The sequence below is a fragment of the Triticum dicoccoides genome, chromosome 3B (assembly GCF_002162155.2).
Source record: "Triticum dicoccoides isolate Atlit2015 ecotype Zavitan chromosome 3B, WEW_v2.0, whole genome shotgun sequence".
Taxonomy (NCBI): Eukaryota; Viridiplantae; Streptophyta; class Magnoliopsida; order Poales; family Poaceae; genus Triticum; species Triticum dicoccoides.
In genome coordinates, this window is record NC_041385.1 from 851,718,359 (window position 1) to 851,727,599 (window position 9,241).

General features: G+C 49.7%; 1 long non-coding RNA gene across 1 annotated transcript; it reads right to left on the reverse strand.

Annotated features, from left to right (window-relative positions):
- Positions 1-7: 7 nt before the first annotated feature.
- On the reverse strand, positions 8-497 carry LOC119282678. The gene is made up of 2 exons (XR_005138828.1): positions 397-497; positions 8-268 (listed from the first exon to the last, which is right to left on the reverse strand). It is a non-coding gene; the product is annotated as an uncharacterized LOC119282678 (long non-coding RNA).
- Positions 498-9,241: the final 8,744 nt, after the last annotated feature.

Here is a 9,241-nt window from a genome sequence, read left to right on the forward strand (position 1 = left end):
AAAAAAATTGGTGATCAATATACAATCTCACATGCATGTCACAAAGAGGATTTTTTTGCTGGATCTCATCATTATCCATTATTTGATACGTACAATGGTTCAGTGCAACTCTAGTCACAGACCTTGCAGTAACAATTCAATGTGGCTAGGCCAATCAGCCTACATGCCGAGTTTACGGCATGATCTCCGAAGGACTTCTGGCAGGCCAACATGCAGGATAGTTCTATGCATGTGGTGCCTGAAAAGGCAATTACCGCCCTACATTTGTCTGTAGACAAGAACATACATAATTAAAAAAATTGAAAGAAATTCATGCATCTCAACTGACAATATTATTCTACGATGTTCGAGAGGAGAAAGGAAACATGTACAGGGACAACGAAAGCGATTCCATACCGACATGAACAGAATTTCCTAGCTGCACAAGCACCATAAGGCAGAGAAGAATAGCTTTTCCCTCCATAAGATGAGACTCAAACCTCTTATCCCCGTTTCTGTTTGGGCGTCAACAATCATACACAATTGTATCTTTATATACACACTCGTAGCTAGAGAGCATTTACTCCTGGTTCACTTAAATAAGGTTATATCTTTCAGATTGTCTGCATTTAATATTATTAGTTATTTACTACCATAAAAAGGCCCAAAGGGAGAGATTCAACTAATCCCAGCCGTAAAATCATGTCTATCCAACACCTTGATTGCTTCAATGGTGAGCACTCAACATCTTTAGCGTGCAATTAATATCATACGAACTATCAATATCAACGCTAATCACATAATTGACATGCAATTAATATTCTACCTAATATCAAGGTATGAGTAATATTATGCCAAATATCAACGTCCTTGCATGTATGTATTTACTAGTATCTTAGATATGACAAACTAATTTAGTAGATATTCTAACTAAATTGTGCACCTTTGAGTGTGACTCATTCAAATCTTTGGCAGAAATAGCGGATTACTATCACCCGCAATGTGCTAAAGAACGGCCCATCATCCTGCTCGACGAGGTCAGTTTTTCCATCGTCCATTAAATTCGACCCGAGTAGGATGGTGCAAGAGGCTCTCAGCGCTCTGATCATGGGGAACAAGACGAGGATCCTCATCAGTCATATGGCGGCCATGGGAGGTAGAGCTTCTTTCGTGTCACAGAAAGACATGATGATGCTAATTTGTGTGTGATCCAACAAAATTAGGATTGACAAATCCATAGTATTGATTGTTCTAGAGTATAGGGACTTTGATGGAGCCATAGGTATTTGTTGTTCTAAATAATATGTCGGGGAACTATGGAGCTGTCATAGCACTGCCTGAAAACTTGGGTAGCCAGGTGCGCGGGTCTTGTGCGGTAGCCAGGTGATGTTCTACAAGTGCACAAGGTTGGTTGTTTTTTTAGAAAAGGAGGGTGCACCCCCGGCCTCTGCATATCGATGATGCATGCGGCCATTTTATTATTTATTCATAAAAGACCTTATAAGGAAGTACGTCAGTAAACTTGAAGCCACCCTCTAGGCAAAACCTGTCGCTACTCTTATCCCCTTGATGTAGTGGTACCTAATGTCCGAGCCTAATATAAAACAGACACCACACCAAATCCTAACATCTAGTGCCGGATGCCCCATCCCAGCCACATACCTGGACTGGGTCACACACTAGTCCAGCGCACTCACCGAGGCTGCCGCCACCGTCTTCCACCGATCCATCTTCAAAGCTGTACTGACGCATCGACCCTGCCCGGTCTAGCTGCCGTCCACGACGCCAGACAACGCCACCATCCTGTGCTCGTCTATCATCACAGCCCACCGGTGAGACCCCGCCGCTCCATGCCGCTGAGACCCGCCGTTGTCGACGTGCCAGATGCCACGCCGCTCCTCCTTCGTGAACACCACCTGCTGCCACTGGTCCCATCCCCTCTGCCTACAGTTCCTCTAACCGAGCACCCAAACGCCTCAGGCGGCGCCTCAAAGAAGGGTACGACACACGCAGTGCCGCCGCCGCCCAATCTAAGGAGATTTTGGGTTTTCACCCGGGCATGGGGTCGGGGTGGAGGGCAGGGACCTCAACGGCGCCTACAAGAAGGAGAATGACGACCCTGGTTGTTGTCACCGTCGGGATGAACGAGTCATCCAGAGTTTCCTCCGGTCCGATGTCACCTCTACAAGCCCCCGCGAACGCACTGAGGCCAATGACTGCGATCGTAAGCCACCAAGTGCAGCAGGAGAGAGCCTGCAGCGCGGAGGAGGTCCACCGGCAACTCACCGCCTACGCGGTCAAGACGCCGTCCGTCCATCCCCCACGAACGTCGCCAGCCGAGGGCGTCGTCGCCATGCCTAACGGGGCCGCCGCCCTAGGTCCAGGTTCCTCCTCGATGGGCGGAGTGGCGAGATCCGCCACGAGCGACGAGATACGGCACTGCGCAGGCGACGCCAATGCCCAAGCCCACCGTCGACCGATCCCGCTACCGCCGGGAGCCCGCACGCTGCCGGCAATCCCACACCCATGGATCTGGGCGCCCGCGCACCGCCGCGAGCCCGCCGCCTCCTGGATCCTCCACACCGTCGGGAGGGCCGCACCCCGCAGATCAGGACGCCTGCGCCGCCTCGGATCCGAGAGAGGGAGGAGAGACCCTCCGCTGCCGCGTCGCACGCACGGGCTTTGCCCAGCGCCGACCATCAGCAGTGTCGGAGGGGGAGAAGGGCGCTGGAGGGTTACTAGGCGGTGACGGCGGCTGAGCCCTCCCGAGCCGCCCGCGGGGGAGGCGACGCGAGAGGTCCTGGTGGTTGCGACCCTACAGGAAGCTAAACCTAGCACAAGTTTGATTGTACATTTTCAAAGTAAAGATATTGATCCCACATGGAGCAGATGAAGTGATCTGCCTATTATACAGGTTTAGAGAGTTGTGCCTGCATGTTTTTTTTTGAAAGAAAACATTCATTTTATTAATTGGAAACAATGGTTACATCGTCTATAAGAAGAGGTATAATATTCTCTATAGGCTCCTCAAACCAATCTCTAGTTACAGAAACTTTCGCTAGCCTAGCAAGTTCATGAGCAACCTTATTAGCTACCCTATACAATGTTCAAATCTAGTCAATTGAAAATCACATGACATGAAGTAGCAATCCTTGAAGACTGCCGCCGCAACTCCCGCCGATTGTCCTCCATTCTTCATTGTGTCAAATGACTTCCATATTATGAGAGTTAATAATAAGACGATTGCATCCCGCCTTTTGTGCAAGAATTAAACCAAACCTAAGAGCCATCACTTCTGCTGTTAGTACATCAGCACACCAATCGATCTTCAATTTCCGCCAACAATGAATTTTCCTTTATCATCTGTGAGTACAACACCTGCAGTGCCCCTGAGCAGACCATGGTCAAAAGAAGCATCAACATTTAGTTTAACAAAACCCATAGGAGGTCGGCTCCATCCTTCTTTTCTACTAGTCGCACTAGGGGAGTGGGCATTCACATAGTTTGTCGTTATAGCACGAACCCCCATCGAAATCTGGTTCACATCTTGAGACTTTCCTTCATGAACCAACATGCGTCTCTCCCACCATAAATACCAAGCGGTTATCGCGATTAATTCACCTGCATTCTGGCAACCTAATATAGATAGTTCTTGGTGCGGCATAAGAAGTAAGAATTCAAGAACCGCCTCATCCGCATGATCAGTAACACAAGCTTTCTTAATTACCTCGTACATCCCCAGCTTACCCCAAATCTGTTTTGCCTTCTGACATAGAAACAAGATGTGTTTTGTATCTTCTTGCCCATTCGAGCATGATGGACAAAGGGACGAAACTTTCATATGTCTATTGGCAAGCGTAACACGACATGGTAGAGTTCCATGCAACATTCGCAAATAAATATTTTTACCTTTGCCGGACATAATAATTTCCAAATATTACCCCATGATTGACATTGATTCAACCCATACCATTAGTATATTGCAATTTCCTCCCGTGTTGTTGGTTCCATTCCTCCAAATAAGCTGATCGAACTGTGAATACACCAATTTTTGTATAGCTCCAGGCAATGAAATCCGACATATTATGCATAGGAAGGGGAATCGCGAGGACCCTTTGCACATCAATTTGCAACAAAGTTTGTCTCACTAAATCTTCATCCCAAAAATTCGTGATTGGATCAATAAGATCAACCACATTTGACAGAAGTTTCCCACCTCTAGGAGTAATAATTTTCCTATTCGCACAAATTGGAATCCATGCATCTCTTCAAATATCGATGTTTTGTCCATTTCCAACTCGCCAGGTATAACCATTTCTCAAAGAGTTCACTCCCGCCATAATGCTTTGCCAAGTAAAAGAGGATCTCTTCTTTAAACTTGCGTTCATCAAATCTCCCTCAGGGAAACACTTAGCTCTCAAGATGGTTGCACATTAAGATTCAGGATTATCAAGAAGATGACACGCTTGTTTAGCTAATAGCGCCAGGTTGAAACAGTGTATATCTCGGAAGCCCATACTGTTGGGGAACGTTGCAGAAAATAAAAAATTTCTACGCTTCACCAAGATCAATCTATGGAGTTCATCTAGCAACGAGAGAGAGGAGTGCATCTACATACCCTTGTAGATCATGAGCGGAAGCGTTCAAGAGAACGGGGTTGAGGGAGTCATACTCGTCGTGATCCTAATCACCGATGATCCTAGTGCTGAACGGACAGCACCTTCGCGTTCAACACACATACGGTTGGGGAAGACGTCTCCTCCTTCTTGATCCAGCAAGGGGGAAGGAGAGGTTGATGGAGATCCAGCAGCACGACGGCGTGGTGGTGGATGCAGCAGCGATCTCGGCAGGGCTTCGCCAAGCTCTACGAGAGGGAGAGGTGTTGCAGAGGGAGAGGGAGGCGCCAGGAGCATGGGTGCGCAGCCCTCCCTCCCCTCCTCTTTATATAGGGCCCCTAGGGGGGGGGCGCCGGCCCTAGGAGATCCAATCTCCAAGGGGGGGCGGCGGCCAGGGGGGAAACTTGCCCCCCAAGCCAGGTGGAGCGCCTCCACCCCTAGGGTTTCCAACCCTAGGCACAGGGGGCCCAAGGGGGGGCGCACCAGCCCACCAGGGACTGGTTCCCCTCCCAGTTCAGCCCATGGGGCCCTCCAGGATAGGTGGCCCCACCCGGTGTACCCCCGGGACCCTTCCGGTGGTCCCGGTACAATACCGGTGACCCCCGAAACTTTCCCGATGGCCGAAACCTGACTTCCTATATATAATTCTTCACCTCCGGACCATTCCGGAACTCCTCGTGACGTCCGGGATCTCATCCGGGACTCCGAACAACTTTCGGGTTACTGCATACTAATATCTCTACCACCCTAGCGTCACCGAACCTTAAGTGTGTAGACCCTACGGGTTCAGGAGACATGCAGACATGACCGAGACGACTCTCCGGTAAATAACCAACAGCGGGATCTGGATACCCATGTTGGCTCCCACATGTTCCACGATGATCTCATCGGATGAACCACGATGTCGAGGATTCGAGTAAGCCCGTATACAATTCCCTTTGTCAATCGGTACGTTACTTGCCCAAGATTCGATCGTCGGTATCCCAATACCTCGTTCAATCTCGTTACCGGCAAGTCACTTTACTCGTACTGTAATGCATGATCCCGTGACCAAACACTTGGTCACATTGAGCTCATTATGATGATGCATCACCGAGTGGCCCCAGAGATACCTCTCCGTCATACGGGGTGACAAATCCCAGTCTCGATCCGTGTCAACCCAACAGATACTTTCGGGGATACCTGTAGTATACCTTTATAGTCACTCGGTTACGTTGTGATGTTTGGTACACCCGAAGCACTCCTACGGTATCCGGGAGTTACACGATCTCATGGTCTAAGGAAAAGATACTTGACATTGGAAAAGCTCTAGCAAATGAACTACACGATCTTGTGCTATGCTTAGGATTGGGTCTTGTCCATCACATCATTCTCCTAATGATGTGATCCCATTATCAATGACATCCAATGTCCATAGTCAGGAAACCATGACTATCAGTCGATCAACGAGCTAGTCAACTAGAGGCTCACTAGGGACATGTTGTGGTCTATGTATTCACACATGTATTACGATTTCCGGATAACACAATTATAGCATGAATAATAGACAATTTTCATGAATAAGGAAATATAATAATCATCATTTTATTATTGCCTCTAGGGCATATTTCCAACAGTCTCCCACTTGCACTAGAGTCAATAATCTAGTTACATTGTGATGAATCGAACACCCATAGAGTTCTGGTGCTGATCATGTTTTGCTCGATGTCGGTGTCAAGATCGGCGGATCTCGGGTAGGGGGTCCCAAACTATGCGTCTAGGCGGATGGTAACAGGAGACAAGGGACACGATGTTTTTACCCAGGTTCGGGCCCTCTCGATGGAGGTAAGACCCTACTCCTGCTTGATTAATATTGATGATATGGGTAGTACAAGAGTAGATCTACCACGAGATCAGAGAGGCTAAACCCTAGAAGCTAGCCTATGGTATGATTGTTGTTCGTCCTACAGACTAAAACCCTCCGGTTTATATAGACACCGGAGAGGGCTAGGGTTACACAGAGTCGGTTACAATGGGAGGAGATCTACATATCCGTATAGCAAGCTTGCCTTCCACGCCAAGGAAAGTCCCATCCGGACACGGGACGAAGTTTTCAATCTTGTATCTTCATAGTCCAGGAGTCCGGCCAAAGGTTATAGTCCGGCTATCCGGACACCCCCTAATCCGGGACTCCCTCAGTAGCCCCTGAACCAGGCTTCAATGACGACGAGTCCGGCACACAGATTGTCTTCGGCATTGCAAGGCGGGTTCCTCCTCCGAATACTTCATAGAAGATTTTGAACACAAGGATAGTGTCCGGCTCTGCAAAATAAGTTCCACATACCACCGTAGAGAGAATAATATTTGTACAAATCTAATCTGCTGACGTATTCTGCAGCGTGACATCATGCCACGGCCAAGCCTTTATTACAATCATTTTACTGTCCCACCTCAGCACGTTTAGCGAGGCGGTTTCCTTGGCAAGTCTTGTCAAAGCAGAGATCGTGTCACCTTATTCCGGGAATCTCATCAATACGGGCGTGGGTAACCCAATCGTGCCTGTTGGTATGTCTCCTCAATCGAAGGTGAGTCCCAAATGGTCGCGGGGAGGGATCTTGGTATTCAACCTCTTTATAAAGAGACCAAGGCTCGACTCCTTTCTCTCAATCTCAATCAAATCCACCTCTCGCCTTGAGTTCCAACACCCAAAGCTCCAGATTCAGGCGCTTCGGATCTTTGATGATGTCCGGCTCCGACCTTCAAGGCCGGTGGATGCCTTCCTCCGTTACGGAAGAAGACGTGTTAAAGTTAAGAGATGCCAGGTATCTAACTGGCGAAATTTCGCACAGGCTTCCTGCTCAAGGGCAGGTTATTCCCACTCCCAAGCCCGGTGAGAGCGTGGTGTTCGCATCTCACTTTCTTTGGGGGCTAGGCTTCCCGACGGACCCCTTCGTGAGGGGGCTCATGTTTTATTACGGGCTGGAATTTCACGACTTAGCTCCGGAGTCCATCCTCCATATCTCTGCGTTCATTGTCGTGTGCGAGGCCTTCCTCCATATTACTCCTCACTTCGGATTGTGGCTTAAGACCTTCAAAGTAGAGCCGAAGATGATCGAGGGGGAGCACGCAAAGTGCAGAGGTGCTGTTATAAGCAAGATTGCCGATGCTCCATGGCCCGAGGGCTCGTTTCGAGAGGAGTTCGGCTTATGGCAACGAGAGTGGTTTTATATCACAGCTTCCAGGGGCACCAAATGGGTAGCGCCACCTGCTTTTCGCTCGGGTCCCCCTCCACAACTAGCGTCATGGGTCAATAAAGGGCTTAACTGGGGGCCGTCCAAGGACGTGCCCTTGTTGCAGGGACGCGTTCGAGATCTCCTAGAAAGAGATATCAATCTGGCCGTAGTGACGCAGGTTATGTTGATTCGCCGGCTCCTGCCCTGCAAACATCGCCCCCTCCACCCGTGGGAGTTTAATCCGGAAGGACCGCGAGCCCTCCAACATTTTATAGGCCCGACGCCCGTGGAGATGTACAAATTGTTCTTTGGACTACAAGCAATGTGTCCGGACTCGTCCGAGGACGCAGGTCTGAGCTGCAATCACCCAGATACTCAAGTAAGTAGCCCTGTACCCGGACACGCTATCCGCATATTTATCATAGAATTGCCCTTTTAAAAGAGTTGTCCCTTAAACAGGAGTGGATAGCGAAAGCAAAGCTAATCAGGTGTCCGGCCCCCCTCCCCGAGACTACGCCAGATCCCGTGTTAACCAGGATGCTGGAGGTTGCGCCTTTGGAAGAAGGCGAAGAGGGGAACAAGGGAGCTACCGCCTCCGTGAAGGAGGCTGTCAGGAAAGGAGGAATCGAGAATTCCTCTAACCAGGGGAAGAAGAGGACCGCCTTTGAAGACCCGGAGGCTATGGCCTCAAAGCGGGGGAAGAAATCTTCTTCACAGGGTCCGGCGCCGGGAGGTGCCTCGGTCGCACTGCGTCCCCAAGGGGATCAGCTCTCCACCGACCCATAAGTAAAGAGGGGGGTTTTAAAATGAGACATCCCTATTCTATTTCTGAGGAAGATAACCAAAATTGTACCTTGTAGTTCGGATCTTAGCCCTTCTCAACAGAGCTCATCTTCTGGGGATCTTCGTCCGGAGATGATGGAGAGCGGGACGCCTCCCCCTGCCGTACCGCTTCGCGAGGCGGGCAACCCTGAGGTGTCGTCACGGAGGGTTTCTCTGAATCCGACAGGGCCGGAAGGTAGTCGTATGGCCCTCCAAGGCCCTCCGTGTCCGGCATTCGAGAAAGGCTATCGGACGAGTCCGGCACCGTCCGGTGCACGGTCGAAGGAGCTGAAGGATCTGCTCGGGCGAGCATCTATCTCAGAAGAACACCGTGCGTTGATGGATACGATGATTGGAAGGATTTCATCCGTGGAGAGCGGGTTGTACGAGGCCGTCAGGAGTTTACTGACAGGTTTTGAGGTACGTGAAATGATGTACCTTTTGACAGATCCGCATATATAAGATGCGCTCTGTATAGATAGTAGCCCCTGAGACTCGGTGCGTTGTCAAAAATGACGGCGCGCCGAGGATCATAATCCCAGGTATAATATTGCGCCTTTCCTATGTAGGTGGCGAAGTGTTCGGTGGCTGGCCGGACTGATGAATTTGCCG